This window comes from Triticum dicoccoides, chromosome 5B (genome assembly GCF_002162155.2).
Source record: "Triticum dicoccoides isolate Atlit2015 ecotype Zavitan chromosome 5B, WEW_v2.0, whole genome shotgun sequence".
Taxonomy (NCBI): Eukaryota; Viridiplantae; Streptophyta; class Magnoliopsida; order Poales; family Poaceae; genus Triticum; species Triticum dicoccoides.
The window spans coordinates 222,075,831-222,090,663 of record NC_041389.1 but is presented as its reverse complement, the minus strand read 5'-3'; positions in this window follow the sequence as shown (position 1 = coordinate 222,090,663).

Sequence of the window (14,833 nt, the reverse complement as noted above, 5' to 3'; positions counted from 1 at the left end):
AGATTTCCTGATTTGCGCAAATCAAAGCTAATGCCACGTGCTGATGGTCCCTTTAAGGTGTTGGAGAAAATAAATGATAATGCATATAAACTTGAGCTGCCTACAGATTTTGGGGTTAGTCCCACTTTTAACATTGCACATTTGAAGCCTTATTTGGGTGAGGAAGATGAACTTCCGTCGAGGACGACTTCATTTCAAGAAGGGGAGGATGATGAGGACATCAATACCATTGTTACACCCACAACCCCTGCTGCTATACATACTGGACCAATTACTAGAGCTCGCGCACGCCAACTAAATTACCAGGTACTTTCGTTTCTTGGTAATGATTCTAATGTTCATGAGAATATGATGCTGCCTAAATTGGATACATTTGTTTTGCTTACAAATGAAAGGCTATTCTAGGTGCTGCGTCACCTTATTATTGGGCCAGGCCCATGTAATTTCTAAATACATAAGTATAGGCTATTTTTAGAGTCCGTATGTGTGGGGAAACAAGAGATAGGGTTGATTTCGGACCCCTCCACCAAGGGCCACGAAATTCCCCCTCTTCCTCCATATATACAGCCCTTAGGGCGACGTTTAGACTTGGGGTTTTGTTTAGATTAAAAGTTCGCCATAGCTGCAACTTCGCGTACTTCGTTTGTGTTCAACGACCAGACAAAGGCGTCACAGAACCCCACCTTGATCAATAAAGCTTTCATCTTATATTCGCAATATCCAGATTGCAATCTCAGTTTCTTGCTTGTTCTTCGTTTGCTCGCAGGAAACAGACCCTCGTGGTCAGGTTGATCGTGCTCCGGCGTGGCCAATAACCTCTCGGAGTTGGTTTAGCGATTGCTAAGGCGCGACGTCCTCGCATGTTCGTAGTCGGATCGTCAAAGTCGACTTCCACCAAAGCGAAATCCATCATCTCATCGAAAGACGGGACACCTTTGCCTCTATCAGACTCCGCCAACATATTTCACTCATATCATTTTGGCAACAACAAGTGCAATCAACTTCCACATCTTGCACTAGTTCAAGGAGTCACAAACCCTCTTGTTGGTAAGACAAGGGACAAGGTAACCTAATGCTCTCATAGACATTATCTTGTGTGAGCATCACTCTATGTCTATGGATATCCTTGTTTGTTCCTTGTGGGACTAACCCGTGTAGGTATTGAAAGTGCAACTCACTCCAAGGGATTGCTCCAAATGATCTACATCAACATTGAGCATCCACATCTTCAACACCTACATGAAGTCATCATCGACAAAACCCAAGGTTAGTTTATCCCTCTAAGGGGGGATCTCACATCTAGGGGGAGCTTAACTCTAAGAATTGAGTCAAAGCAACTCTAATGGTGTGAACACATCAATGCATTATGTAAAAGTGGTAACCCCACTTGAGCTTAAACGATGAGTATGACCTATGATCAAATGTTCTCATTTGACTCCTAAGTCAATATACTCATATATAGATGACCTAGTCATCGCCAAATGTTTGATATATGCTAGAATTGGTTGTGCATGCTTTGCCACATATTTCATTTGCCATTTTATTGTGTGAGCATGTTGGTTGCATATTTTACTCATTCGAGGACATCCACTTGTTGCTTTGATTGATAGGTTTCTTTTTCTTTTGCCAAGTGGATGAACAAGAATGCCTAAGAACCTTCTGTAGCTATCTATGCTTTTCTCATCTCAAACTCTATTCATGCTACATCACAAAATTTGATCAAGTCAGATTCGAACCACTCTGTGTGAGGAGCACTCGGAGTCCCCGATTCTTCATAGACTTAAACTTCCAAAACTTCTTTGTGCATTTCGGTCTGACCAATTCCTCCATTTCGGTCATTCCGAGATCACTAAGTCGATCTAGGTTTTCAATCTCGGTGCAACCGATTTGAACTTTTCGGTCACACCGAGTTGCTGTAACTGTATACAGTTATGCATCTCGGTGCCACCGAGTTGTTCCACTCAGTCACACCGATAGGGTCGGGCTATATATACTGACGGGCAAAAATTTGGAAACTTTCTCCAAACTTCTTCGCCCGTGCATAGCTCGCTCTGCCTCCAGGGTCTCCGGATCGTCGTCCTCGTCGCCAGCCGCCTCCAGTCGCTGGTCTCCGCCGCCGTCAACAGAATTCACCCCCGCCGTTGCCGCCGTAGCGAGTTCATCACCAAGCTAGGGTATGGACTCGATCACAGTGCTATCCCCGTCCGATTCCTAGCACATTGTGTTCATCATGATTCTTGCCATGATTGAAACTACTCTATCCAGTCAAAACAATCCATAGTTTAGTAATGAATTGCAAATTTAGGGTTAGGTTTCCGCCGAAACCATCTCAGACCCATCGAGTTGCAGAACTCGTTTCCACCGATTCGGCTAAGGCCATTGCACAAGTGATTCTTGGTCTGACCGAGAATTGCAAATCGGTGTGACCGAGTTCAGGACTTTGTGAAACCCTAGCAGTCTCGGTGCCACCGAACTGTGACTTGGTCTGACCGAGTTCACTAGTTTAGGTTCCAAAAGCTGCTTCGGTATCAGCAAGTTTGCGAGTCGGTTGCCGAAATGCTTTCTATGGAAAACTAAAACTAAGTTTTTGACTCATTCTTTTGCAAAAACCTCTTTATTTTGTGATGCTCATCCACTCTATCTCTTCTACATCTATTCACAGGGTCAGCAGTCAGTGTTTGCAACATGTCTGATCAAAGTGACAGCCAGAATAGGGAAGAGGAGCAGGTTCAGATGAGTGAGGGCACTAGTCCCTCTAGTACCTCTGATGAGGGCAGCACGAGCACCCCAAGCAACTTACCTAAGGCTGCCACCAGAACCAGAAAGAAGAAAACCTCAGAATCTGAGGATGAAGACTATGTGGCAGTAGAGGATGAGGCCACTTCCAAGAAGAAGGTGGTCAAGAAATAATATGGATCAGCTGCAACCACTAAGCCAGTAATGCAGAAAAAGGCACCTGCAAGAAGGATACCCACTTCCAAACCCAGGAAGGTTGCCACTGGAGAAACCATGAAGTTTACTATTGAATCAGAAGATGAAGTTGCTGGTCAAGACAAAAAGAAGAAGAGAGTCAGAACCACTACTGGCAAAGTTCTTGGCAATCCCTCTATGAGGAGAGACTCTAACAAAAGGAAGAAGAGGTTGCTGCACCAGCACCCAAGGCTCAGAAGCTTATGGGTGATGCTATTAGGTCAGGGGCTGCATCATCAAATCCCAAAGAAGCACCCAAAGCTACCTCCAAACCAAAGACTGCACCAAAGAGGAATACCAGAAATACATCTGCTGCTGAGAAGAACAAGGCTCCAGTGCCTGAAACTACTGTTGAAGAAGAAGAAGATGAAGAGCATGTTCTGAGAAAGTTGAAGCCAAAGATTCCAGACCACAATGATGCTCATCCTGTGGCTGAGAACATGAAGCTGAGGAAGGATGCATGACTCAGACAGTGGAGGTTGTCTGATCCCTATGCTATCGGGAGAAGGACTGCTGTTGACTACAGGTTCCATACTAAGGAACATCAGGGTTTCTATGAGACAGTATTGTTGGACAAGAAGCCTATAGTTTGTGACATGAGGTGGGTGGACTGGACCTACATGAAGGAAAATGAGGAACACTATCCCAGAGTGTATGATAGTTTCAGTGCTTGTGGAATTGCAGACTTTGTTGGGCAGAAGCTCACAAAGTGGAATGATGAGCTCATTATGCAATTCTACTCCACAACACACTTCTATCCAGATGGCAGGATAGTGTGGATGTCTGAAGGTACAAGGTACCAATCAACTATTGAGGAATGGGCAAATCTGATCAATGCACCTAAGGAGAAGTAAGATGACTTGGATGTCTATGCCAAGAAGAAGATGGATCACAACACTATGGCACATATGTACAAAGAGATCCCAGATGCTGCTGTTGAGACACATAAGTTTGGATCTGTACACTGTCTTCTGTCAGGACTGCCAACCATCAACTGGATCCTCAGGCACACTCTCTTGCCCAAGTCAGGTGACCACAACATGATCAGAGGCCATGCAATAAACATGCTACACTTATTTGATGTGCCACAAAAATTCAAGGTCATGAGCCTCATTGTTGAGACTATCAAGAGGACAACAGCTGACTAGAAAAGAAGTTGTGGGTATGCCCCACAGATCCAGGAGCTGATAAACTCCAAGATGGGCACAAGCACATACTTGCTGGACAAGGAACATTTTGCTATCTATCCAGACTTTGAGGATAACCAAGTGGTTATGAATGAAGATGAGCCATCTTCTGTGCATGCTCAAGCCAAGAAGGAGAAGGCAAGGACAGAGAAGGCTACCAAGATGCCAACAATGGAAGAGGCATCTCAGTACTTTCTGAAGAGTAAACAGGATCAACTAGGCTACTTGATTGCATCCACTCTGAGGATTGAGAAGGGGCTAGCCACCTTAACTCAAAACCAGGAGAGCCTGGAGAGGATCATGGAGCAGAAGTTCTATAACTTGGATGTGAAGGTAACTGAGATCCAGTCTGTTGTTGAGCAGCTTCAGGATGATATGCAGGAGAGGCAAGGCAAGACAACCACTGATGCATTTGCCAGAGTGCCTAGAGCTCAGAGATCAGCTGCAGTGCCAGTGACAGACACCAGAGCCACTTCATCTGCACCAGCTACAGCTCCTACAGCTCCAGTGCAACCAGCTTCGACACCCACACCTCCAGCTCCATCTACATCTACTGAAGTCTTCGTCCAAGGAGCCATCTCTACACCACCACCTGAAGATCAAGCCTGAGAGTCGATCTAGTGCTATGCATTTTCTATGAACTTTTTGGTAACTTGTTTCCAAAGGGGGAGAAAAATGTATAGATCATAGGCTTCGAGAGAGAGTGTTGCTTTTTTATTCTCTCTTGCTTTGGTGGTTGAACTTTATTTGCTTGTTGAGATACTCTATGTCTGTGTGATACTTGATGATCATGTGTTTGATCATATGCTACATTTATGATTGTTGGATGACATTATCTCGTTTATCTCTATATGATAATTCACTTTGCTTGGTGATGGGTGCATGTACTCAGTTATTATCATTTTGACTGCTCCACCAAGATGTATGTGACATGGAAGAGTTACCCATGAGCCTAACTCCTTGTGCATTTGCAGTCCAAAGCAAATCTTAAACTATGCACAAATTTAGGGGGAGCTCTTGATTATCACATACTTCTCAAAGAGACTATGTTTTTCACTCTTATTATCATTTGTCGAAGCTTTGATCTATATGTTGTCATCAATTACCAAAAAGGGGGAGATTGAAAGTGTAACTATCCCTAGGTGGTTTTGGTAATTCCTAACAACATATAGCTCATTGAGCTAACATCATTCCAAGATGAATATTTCAGGAAAAGCTCAATGAATGGCATGGCATGGATGAGAAAAGTGGATCCCTCAAAATGCTAAGGATAAAAGGATTGGCTCAAGTTCAAAAGCTCAAGACTCTACATTTTATATTTTAGTGATCCAACATCACATTGAGTCTATAGGAAAAGCCAATACTATCAAGGAGGGATGAGGTGTTGTTTAATGAGTTTCTTGCTCCACAGTGCTTAGTGATATGCTCCAAAACCCTCAACTACTTTCTCATACCCACATATGACCTAAACCAATAGTCAAACTTGGCCCCACCGATTAATTCTACCCGGCGCCACTGAGTTCAGATGTCATATCCACTGCCACAAACCCTAGGCAAATCGGTCTCACCGATAGGGATCTCGGTCTCATTGAGATGGGATTGTAATCTCTCTGTTTACCTTCGTAACATTTCAGTACCACCGAGAGGAGCGATCGGTCCCACTGAGATTGCAATGTAAACTCCCTGTTTCCTTTTCGTAACATTTCGGTCCCGCCGAAATGAGCGAATCGGTCCCACCGAGTTTACCTGACCAACTCTATGGTTAGCTTATTACCAAAATCGGTCTCACCGAGTTTGTGTAATCGGTCTCACCGAGATTACATTATGCCCTAACCCTAACCATATCGGTCATACCAAGTTGCATGTCGGTCCCACCGAAAATCCTAATGGTCACTAGATTTGCTGAATCGGTATAACCGAGTTTACCAATTCAGTCCCACCGAGTTTGGCAAGTTGTGTGTAACGGTTAGATTTTGTGTGGAGGCTATATATACCCCTCCACCTCCTCTTCATTTGTGGAGAGAGCCATCAGAACAAACCTACACTTCCCAACTTGCTGTTTCTGAGAAGGAACCACCTACTCATGTGTTGAGGCCAAGATATTCCATTCCTACCATATGAATCTTGATCTCTAGCCTTCCCCAAGTTGCTTTCCACTAAAATCTTCTTTCCACCAAATCCAAATCCTGTGAGAGAGAGTTGAGTGTTGGGGAGACTATCATTTGAAGCACAAGAGCAAGGAGTTCATCATCAACACACCATTTGTTACTTCTTGGAGAGTGGTGTCTCCTAGATTGGCTAGGTGTCACTTGGGAGCCTCCGACAAGATTGTGGAGTTGAACCAAGGAGTTTGTAAGGGCAAGGAGATCGCCTACTTCGTGAAGATCTACCGCTAGTGAGGCAAGTCCTTCGTGGGCGACGGCCATGGTGGGATAGACAAGGTTGCTTCTTCGTGGACCCTTCGTGGGTGGATCCCTCCGTGGACTCGCGCAACCATTACCCTTCGTGGGTTGAAGTCTCCATCAACGTGGATGTACGATAGCACCACCTATCGGAACCACGGCTGAAAAATCACCGTGTCTCCAAATTGTGTTTGAATTCTCCAAACCCTTCCCTTTACATTCTTGCAAGTTGCATGCTTTACTTTCCGCTGCTCATATACTCTTTGCATGCTTGCTTGAATTGTGTTGAGATTGCTTGACTTGTGCTAAGATAGCTAAAATCTGCCAAAGACTAAAATTGGGAAAAGGATAAGTTTTAGTTGGTCAAGTAGTCTAATCACCCCCCTCTAGACATACTTTCGATCATACACCTGGTATCTTAGATTGAGACTACTGCCGCCGTCCATGAGGACGCGAGTGAGATGGTATCCGTCGATTATTGGGTCAAGCACCAAGGCAGCTGACCCTCCGTGCCGCATACTAGTCGGGTAGTCCCTGTGATCGAGGGTGATCGGGCAGGCCGACCAGTGGTTAAGTTTGGGGACGACGGGCTCTGTAGCGTATGCGTCTCTGAGCGCGCGTTTGCGCCTTCTCTTGGGTATGTGAGCCGCGTGGATCACGTTTACTGTTTTTACCTCTGGTGGGAATTTTTTCTGTCCCCCAGTGTTCGGCTGGCGAGGCTCATCCTCGTATTCACTTGGTGTTTCCCTTCCCTTGTGTTTAGCATTTAACTTGCCGGCCTGCTTAAAGACCCAGCATTCTCTGTGAGTGTGGTTCGCATGTTTTTCGGGGGTGCCATGAATTTGGCACAGTCTATCCAGGACTTTGTTCAGGCCGGACGGTCCCTCTTTGCTGCCTTTAAATGGCTTCTTTTGTTGACCGGGTCGAGAGCCCCTGAATCCGGTGTTGACCGTTGTGTTGTCCGGACTTTCTTCCTTGTTTCGACATTTGTTTTTACTGCGCCGTGGCTTCCCGTTGCCATCCCTGATTTCGGATGTGCCTGGGTTGCTGGTGACTCTACAGGCCAACCAGCTATCTTCACCCGCGCAAAAGCGGGTCATAAGGCTTGTTAAGTCTGCCATTGTCCTCGGCTTTTCTTGGCCGAGGTGTCCGGCGAGCCACTCATCCCAGATACTGTGCTTGAAGGCCGCTAGGCCTTCGGCATCCGGACAATCAACAATTTGATTCTTCTTAGTGAGGAATCTATTCCAGAGCTTGCGTGCGGACTCTCCGGTCTGTTGAATTATGTGACTTAAATCGTCAGCGTCCGGAGGTCGGACATAGGTTCCTTGAAAATTGGCCCTGAAAGCATCCTCAAGTTCCTCCCAACTTCCGATTGAGTTTTCGGGGAGGCTTTTCAACCAGTGCCGAGCTGGTCCGTTCAACTTGAGGGGAAGGTATTTGATGGCATGGAGGTCGTCCCCATGCGCCATGTGGATGTGAAGGATAAAATCCTCAATCCAGACCCCGGGGTCTGTCGTTCCGTCATATGCTTCTATGTTCACGGGTTTAAAACCCTGTGGAAATTCATGGTCTAGTACCTCTTCGGTGAAGCACACAGGGTGAGCGGCCCCTCTGTATCTGGACATGTTGTGGCATGCTATCGACTGTTGTTGTGTCCGGTGCTGATTCCGAACTGGTACTCGATCAGTCTGATCATTTTGGTGACCATAATCCTGCATCGGAGCGTGTCCTCTAGATCCATAGATGGACCTGGTCGCGCCGGCCTTTTTATCCAGGAGCTCACATAAATCGTGTGTCGCGTCAGTAGATATTCTATTGCGGTTATGAAGTGGTTGGTCCGGCTTACTGGCCGTATTGTTCTTCGGTGGAACGGCCTCATCGTCGAATTCTGGCAGCAGCTTGCGCTTTGGATAGCTCTTTGTGTGGCGATTGTCGCCGTATTTTTCTTCAGTGTCTAGCACTTTATTCCATCTGCAATTGAGTGTTTCCTGTGCGGCCTTAAGCCTTTGCTTCTGCTTCTTTAGATTTCTCGCAGTGGCCATAAGCCTTTTGTGGAGGTTATCTCGTTCCAAACGTTTTTCCGGGATGATGAATGCATCGTCGTCCGGACTGTGCTCCTCTCCCGGGGCAGGTTGATGAGTTCGGCCCTCGGGATCGCTGTGATCGGCCGTCTGCTCCGGGCTGTGTTCGGCGTGACCTGGCTCATCCTGCTCCATCGTTGGGTCCATATGGTCGTTGTTGCCTTTGGAGTTGACTGGGGTGTCGATCTTTCTAGCGTTGTTATCGCTGTTTTTACCGTGGCTGGAGTTAGAGCGGCGTCTAAGCCGTCGTTTTGGTTTTTGTACGGGGGTTTTATCCTCCGTTTTGTCGCCATCGTCCTCCTTAGGCATGTCCACCATGTATATATCATATGATGAGGTGGCAGTCCAGCACCCCGTGGGAGGTGGTTTAGAATCGTCCCCTACGCCGACGTCCGTACCGTTGGTGTCATCGGAGTCGAAGTCAAGCATGTGTGTTACGTCGTCGACAGTGGCTATGAAGTGGGTGGTGGGTGGGGAACAAATTTCTTCGTCGCCTTTTCCCCCTCAAGCCGGACATAGTTCGGCCAAGCATCTCCTGACAAAGAGAGAGACCTTAATGAATTCAGCATGTCGCCGAGGGGCGAGTGCTGGAAGATATCCGCAGCGGTGAATTCCATTACCGGAGCCCAACCGGAATCGGCAGGCTCGGGGGCGCGCGGTCTGGAACCTACAGCCGGACACAAGTCCGGGGGTTTGGAGACACATGCTTCCTTGGGGGTGAAGTCTGTGTTTGTCTCTACCGCTGATAAGTGTGCGGCCTCCGGGGCGGGGTCCATCCATGCGTCCTCGGGCGATGCAATCTGCCCCGGATTTAGGTCCAGAGCTCATGCAGGTGCGATATCTCGAGTATGGTCCGACAACAGGTCTAAGCCGTTCTCATCATGACTGTTCGGCGCTCCTGGCGTAGGCCCGAATCTGTCAAAGATCAAGTTTTCGCGGATATCAGCTGTGTAGTTCAAGTTTCCGAAACTGACCTGATGGTCAGGGGCGTAGCTGTCGATCTGCTCCAGATGGCCAAGCGAATCGGCCCGCAGTGCGAAGCCACCGAACACAAAGATCTGTCCGAGGAGAAAAGTCTCATCCTGGACCGCGTTGTTGTTGATGATTGAAGGAGCCACCAAGCCTTGCAGCGACGACACAGAGGAACTCTCAATGAAAGCACCAATGTCGGTGTCAAAACCGGCGGATCTCGGGTAGGGGGTCCCGATCTGTGCGTCTAAGGCTAATGGTAACAGGAGGCAAGGGACACGATGTTTTACCCAGGTTCGGGCCCTCTCGATGGAGGTAAAACCCTACTTCCTGCTTGATTGATCTTGATGATATGAGTATTACAAGAGTTGATCTACCACAAGATCGTAGAGGCTAAACCCTAGGAGCTAGCCTATGATGATTATGATTGATTTTCTATGGACCAAACCCTCCGGTTTATATTGACACCGGAGGGGGCTAGGGTTTACACAGAGTCGGTTATAAAGAAGGAGATCTAATATCCGGATCGCCAAGCTTGTCTTCCACGCAAAGGAGAGTCCCATCCGGACACGGGACGAAGTCTTGAGTCTTGTATCTTCACGGTCCAACAGTCCGGCCAAAGTATATAGTCCGGCTGTCCGGCTACCCCCTAATCGAGGACTCCCTCAGGCGCTGCCAAACACGGCGATGGTGTGAGGTCGAGGGGAGGGCGGGGCGGTGGAGGCAGGGGTCTAGGCTGGTGGTCGCTGGCGGTTCGAGAAAGATCATCAACAGTGACTGGAGGGAGGTAGACGAAGGCCATCTGCCCGTTCCTTATAGATCGGATGGCTCATTAAAAAAATCGACTGACCTATTTATTTTCAGTTGACTGTTATCTTAGATATGACCTGATAACCCACAAGTATAGGGGATAATTGTAGCCTCTTTCGATAAGTAAGAGTGTCGAACCCAACGAGGAGCTAAAGGTAGAACAAATATTCTCTCAAGTCCTATCAGCCACTGATACGATTCTACGCACGCTTGACGATCACTTTACCTAGAACAAGTATGAAACTAGAAGTACTTTGTAGGTGTGATAGGATAGGTTTGCAAGATAATAAAGAACACGTACATAAAAACTAGGGGCTGTTTAGATAAAGACACAACTAAATAAGTAAAAGTAAAGAGCTTGTTGTCACGAGAAAGTTATTTGTCCCTAGGCCATCGATAACTAGACCGGTAATCACTATAGCAATTCTATTTGAGGGAGAGGCATAAGCTAACATACTTTCTCTACTTGGATCATATGCACTTATGATTGGAACTCTAGCAAGCATCCGCAACTACTAAAGATTCATTAAGGTAAAACCCAACCATAGCATTAAAGCATCAAGTCCCCTTTGTCCCATACGCAACAATCCCTCTTACTCGGGTTTGTGTTTCAGTCACTCACCAACCCAGTATAAGCGAATCATGAACATATTGCAATACCCTACAGCGGGAATCCCTCACGCTTGCACGACACGGAGGGCACCATAGGACAGCACCAATAATAAAACATACAACTCAAACCAATCACAATCATCAAATAGCCATTAGGACAAAATAGATCTACTCAAACATCATAAGATGGCAACACATCATTGGATAATAATATGAAGCATAAAGCACCATGTTCAAGTAGAGGGTACAGCGGGATGCGGGAGAGTGGACCGCTGGATATAGAAGGGGGAAGGTGATGGAGATGTTGGTGAAGATGGCGGAGGTGTTGGTGAAGATCGCGGTGATGATGATGGCCCCCGGCGGCATTCCGGCGCCACCGGAAGCAAGGGGCAGAGAGCCTCCCTTCTTCTTCTTCTTCTTCCTTGGCCTTCTCCCTAGATGGGAGAAGGGTTTCCCCTCTGGTCCTTGGCTCCCATGGCTTGGGAGGGGCGAGAGCCCCTCCGAGATTGGATCTATCTCTCTGTTTCTGCGTTCTCTGTGTTGCTAGATTCTACCCCTTCACCATTTCTTTTATATCCGGAGATCCGTAACTCCGATTGGGGTGACTCTTTTGCTTAGATCTTCCTTGTAAAATTAGCTTTCTTGCGCCAGAAGGAGAGTATCAACCGCCTCACATGTGGACCACGAGGGTCAGGGGAGTGCCTGGGGGGTAGGGCACGCCCCCTACCTCGTGACCACCTCGAATACCGTTTCGCGTTGATTTTACTTCCCAAAAATTATAAATATTCCAAAAAAAATCTCCGTCCATTTTTATCCCGTTTGGACTCCGTTTGATATTGGGTTTCTGCGAAACAAAAAACATGCAACAGATAGGAACTGGCACTGGGCACTGGATCAATATGTTAGTCCCAAAAATAATATAAAAAGTTGCCAAAAAGTATATGAAAGTGAATAATATTGGCATGGAACAATCAAAAATTATAGATACGACGGAGACGTATCAGCATCCCCAAGCTTAATTCCTGCTCGTCCTCGAGTAGGTAAATGATAAAAAAGAATAATTTTTGATGTGGAATGCTACCTAGCATAATCTTGATCATATGTCTAATCATGGCATGAATATTAAGACACGAGTGATTCAAAGCAATAGTCTATCATTTGACATAAAACAATAATACTTAGAGCGTACCAATAAAGCAATCATGTCTTTTCAAACCAACAAGGCCAAAGTAGGCTTATCCCTACAAAATCATATAGTTTGGCCATGCTTCATTTTTGTCACACAAAATGCCCCCATCATGGACAACCCCGATGACAAGCCGAGCAATTAGTTCATACTTTTTAACGTGCTTCAGCTTTTTCAACCCTCACGCAATACATGAGCGCAAGCCATGGATATAGCACTATAGGTGGAATAGAATATAATGATGGAGGTTATGTGGAGAAGACAAAAAAGGAGAAAGTCTCACATCGACGCGGCTAATCAACGGGCTATGGAGATGCCCATCAATTGATGTCAATGCGAGGAGTAGGGATTACCATGCAACGGATGCACTAAGAGCTATAAGTGTATGAAAGTTCAACAAAAGAAACGAAGTGGGTGTGCATCCAACTTGCTTGCTCATGAAGACCTAGGGCATTTGAGGAAGCCCATCGTTGGAATATACAAGCCAAGTTCTATAATGAAAATTCCCACTAGTATATGAAAGTGACAACATAGGAGACAATCTATGTGAAGAACTTGGTGCTACTTTGAAGCACAAGATATGAGACTCACTACATGAAAAACATGGTGCTACTTTGAAGCACAAGTGTGGAAAAAGAGATAGTAACATTGCCCCCTTTTTTGGTGGGCTTCTTTGGCCCCCTTTTTTATTTAGGCTTCTTTGGCCTTTCCTCTTTTTTTATGGGGCAATGTTCTATAATGATGATCATCACACTTTTATTTACTTACAACTCGATATTACAACTCGATACTAGAACAAGGATATGACTCTATATGAATGCTTCCGGCAGTGTACCGGGATGTGCAATGATCTAGCATAGCAATAACATCAAAAAACGGACAAGCCATGAAAACATCATGCTAGCTATCTTACGATCATGCAAAGCAATATGACAATGAATGCTCAAGTCATGAATATGATGACGATGGAAGTTGCATGGCAATATATCTCGGAATGGCTATGGAAATGCCATGATAGGTAGGTATGGTGGCTGTTTTGAGGAAGATATAATGAGGCTTATGTGTGATAGAGCGTATTGTATCATGGGGTTTGGATGCACCGGCGAAGTTTGCACCAACTCTCGAGGTGAGAAAGGGCAATGCACGGTACCGAAGAGGCTAGCAATGATGGAAAGGTGAGAGTGCGTATAATCCATGGACTCACATTAGTCATAAAGAACTCATGTACTTATTGCAAAAGTTTATTAGCCCTCGAAGCAAAGTACTACTACGCATGCCCCTAGGGGGATAGATTGGTAGGAAAAGACCATCGCTCGTCCCCGACCACCACTTATAAGGAAGACAATCAAAGAAACACCCCATGCTTCAAATTTGTCACACAACGGTTACCATACGTGCATGCTACGGGACTTGCAAACCTCAACACAAGTGTCTCTACAATCCACAACCACCCACTAGCATGACTCTAATATCACCATCTTTATATCACAAAACTATTGCAAGGAATCAAACATATCATATTCAGCAATCTACAAGTTTATGTAGGATTTTATGACTAACCATGTGAATGACCAATTCCTGTCATCTCTCTAAATACATATAAGTGAAGCAAGAGAGTTTAGTTCTTTCTACAAAAGGTATGCCCATGCTCTAACAAATATAAGTGAAGCAAAAGAGCATTCTACAAATGGCGGTTTTCTATGTGAAGAGAAGCAGGCAATCCAACTTCAAATGATATAAGTGAAGCACATGAAGCATTCTATAAAGCCACACTCAAAAGATTTAAGTGAAGTGCAATAAGCATTCTATAAATCAACCAAGGACTATCTCATACCAGCATGGTCCATAAAAGAAAAATAAAATCCTAATTGCAAAGGATGCTCCAAGACTTGCACATAATGCATGAACGAAACGAATCCGAAACATATCGATACTTGTTGAAGAAAGAGGGGATGCCTCCCTAGAATCCCCAAGCTTAGACGGTTGAGTCTCCTTGAATATTTACTTGGGGTGCCTCGGGCAACCCCAAGCTTGAGCTCTTGTCTCTCTTCCTTCTTCTCACATCGAAACATCCTCGATCAAACACTACATCCACACAAGACTTCAACAGAAAACTCAGTAAGATCCGTTAGTATAATAAAGCAAATCACCACTCTAAGTACTGTAGCAAACCAATTCATATTTTGTTTTTGCATTGTGTCTACTGTAATATAGCTTTTCCATGGCTTAATCCACTAATATAAATTGATAGATTCATCAAAACAAGTAAACTATGCATCAAAAACAGAATCTATCAAAAACAGAAAAGTCTGTAGCAATCTGAACATTCACCATACTTCTGGTACCCCAAAAATTCTACCAAAATTAGGAAAAGTAAAAACGTTGTACAGAAAGACAGTGCAAAAAGAATCAGAACCATTTGACGTTCCAGTTAAAAATGTAAAATCGTGCACTACAGCCAAAGTTTCTGTCCTGCACCGTACAAACCAACAAGCATTGTAAACATCCTAAAGGCAAACCTTGGCACATTATTTTTATAATACAATGGAATTGTACAAGGGGATAATTATTTTTTTTGAAAAGTTTCTGTAATCAAGATTCACAAAGTTTTCG